This window comes from Galeopterus variegatus, unplaced genomic scaffold (genome assembly GCF_000696425.1).
Source record: "Galeopterus variegatus unplaced genomic scaffold, G_variegatus-3.0.2 Scaffold242, whole genome shotgun sequence".
Taxonomy (NCBI): Eukaryota; Metazoa; Chordata; class Mammalia; order Dermoptera; family Cynocephalidae; genus Galeopterus; species Galeopterus variegatus.
The window spans coordinates 40,294-43,006 of NW_007726353.1; the positions used below are offsets into that span (position 1 = coordinate 40,294).

The window sequence follows — 2,713 nt, forward strand, 5'->3', positions numbered from 1 at the left end:
CAAACATGTAAAAATAAACAGATGTTAACAAAATATAAACAGATGTTAACACAATTTTAAATAGCTGTAGCTTTTTCATGAGGAAACTTAGTTTGTTTTTTTCAATACTTAAGGGTATAATAAGTCAGCATAAAGCACAAAAAATTTTTCTAGTAAAACACAATATATTTGCTATCTAGGCATATTACATAGAAAATAAAAGAATAACCTTTACTATTTAAGTGAAGGCCATAAACAGTAAACCAAGGAGACTGGCCCATCAAAATTGAGCAAACTTTGCTAAGATTTTAACCAGTTCATAATATTTCAGACTCAGGTATTATAAACTAAGGCAAACAAAAGTTACATTTCAAGTTTTGCCCTCATTATTCTTCATATTCTGGACAAACTTATGCTTCACTTGAGGATAGGTCTTAGGGAGTCCTCAAGGTCAGAATTAATTTTATCATAATACTAAGATGTTATTAACATGCAATGCATTTATCATTGCTATCTTCAAATGAATCAAAAAATAAGCATTTCTTACTGTTTTAGTTTCCATTTCTAGTACAGTAGTTATTGATATTTATAACCCATAGAAGCAAGCTCTTTGGGGTCCTCAAAAAGTTTTGTTTGACGGATTTTGAGAAATATATATACCCATATAACTACCAACACAATTAATATATACACACACATATATATACACACACATATTTCCTTGTGTGAATAATATTGCTGTTTAATGAATACTTGGGTTATTTCTATTTTTTGTATTTTGTGAATAAAGCTGCTGTGTAGTCATGTACAAGTCTTTTTATGGGCATATGTTTCCATTTCTCTTGGGTATATACTTGGGACTGGTCAGACCATAAAATTAATATCCCAGTCATTGTTGCCACGAGTGGGAGTAACTTAGTCATAAGCAAACATAAAACCCAATTCATGTAGAAGAAAATTAAAATTAGAAAAGTAGAAATTCAGCAAACTTCAGATTTATATCTGGGAGCCAACTTCAGTTTGCCAGTTGAGGTTCACCTGTGCGTGCCAAGAATTGAAATGCCTGGGCAGCCCACGTGAGATGTATGTATCTGATGTGACTCTGTCAGGTGAATCAATTGGGCATTTTGGTGGAAGACTTCCAAATCTATTTAGCAGACAATTAAGAAAACAAAAAAGGTGAAATTATGGCGCTCATCCAGATGTAACACGAAAACACCTTTTCCATTTTCTTGCCTTTTAATTTCCTTATATTTTATTGCAATGTCACTTTTGCAGTATCTGGAACTTTTTTAACTAACATTTTTTTAATCTTTTGAAAAGCGAAAGAGCCAAACTTAGATTTCAGACACCCTGTATCCCCCGCCCCCTGGTCAAATAGTACATGGTAAGTATATGTTTAAATTTGTAGGAAACTGCCATATAATTTTTCAAAATGGTTATACCATTTTACACCCTCATCAGTGATGTTGAGAGTTGTAGTTGGCCCACATCCATACCAGCACTTGCTATGGTCAGATCTAAACGTTTCGAGCTATTTCAGTGGGTGGATATTTGGTATCTCATTCTAGTTTTAACATTCATTTCCCAGGGGAATAGTGATGTTGAATATGTTTTTCATGTCCTTACTGGCCATTTGTCTATCTTCTTTTGTGAAATGTGTGTTCATATTTTTTGCCCATTTTGAATAAATGAGGGTTTTTTTTTTCTTGAGTTGTAAGAGTTGTTTATATATTCCAGATACAGATTTTTTTTATCATTCATATTTATGTGGTGACTATTTTCCCCCAGTCTGTGGCTTGCCTTTTCCTTTTTGAATGGTGTCTTTCAAAGAAATTTGTGGGTTTTTATGGTTAGTACTCACTTGTGTTCTGTCCAAGAAACCTTTGCCCATCCCGAAATCAAGATTTTCTCTGTTTTCTTCTACAAGTTTGTAATTTTGGCTTTTATGTTTGGGTCTTAACTCTTTTTGAATTAATTTTTTTACAAGTTTTAAAAATTAAGGTAAGATGTATAGAACAAAATTTGCCATTTAACCATTTTTAAGTGTGCCATGTAATGGCATTAAGTACAGTCACAGTGTTGGGTAACCATCATCACTATCTGTTTATAAAGCTTTTTCATCACCCCAGGTAGAATCTCTGTCCCCATTAAGCAGTAACTCATCATTCTCCTCTTCCCCACCCCTGGCAATCTCTCTTCTACTTTGTCTCTATGCATTTGCCTGTTCTAGGTACTTTGTATGAGTGGGATCGTTGCAAGATTTGTTCTTTTGTGTCTAGTTTATGTCACTTAGTATAATTCACATAGTCTGTATTATCAGTTTTGCTAATTTATTTTTTGAGTTTTTGTCTATTTTATGTAAATTGTAGAATTTATTGGCATAAGTTGTTCATGCTATTCTCAAATTATTTTTTTACTGTCTACAGGTCTGTTGGTAATTTGTTTTTTGCTTTTTTTCTTCTTGACTTGTCTTACTAGGGTTTTATTAATTTAATTAATATTTTCGGGGAACCAAATTTTAGTTTTGTTACCTTTTTCTTTTCTTTTCTTTTTTTTTTTTGTAAAGATGACCGGTAAGGGGATCTTAACCCGTGGCCTTGGTATTATCAGCACTGCACTCTCCCCAGGGAGCCACAGGCCGGCCCTACCTTTTTCTATTTTTGTCACTGATTTCTGCTTTTATTTTTCTTTATTCTTGCATTTTGAATTTAATTTGCTTTTCTTTTTTTTT

General features: G+C 32.9%; 1 protein-coding gene across 2 annotated transcripts in view; it reads left to right on the forward strand.

Moving 5' to 3' along the window:
* The window catches only part of MAST2 (microtubule associated serine/threonine kinase 2), a 135,113-nt gene that overhangs the window by 13,389 nt on the left and 119,011 nt on the right, over positions 1 to 2,713 (forward strand). The window lies entirely within an intron of this gene.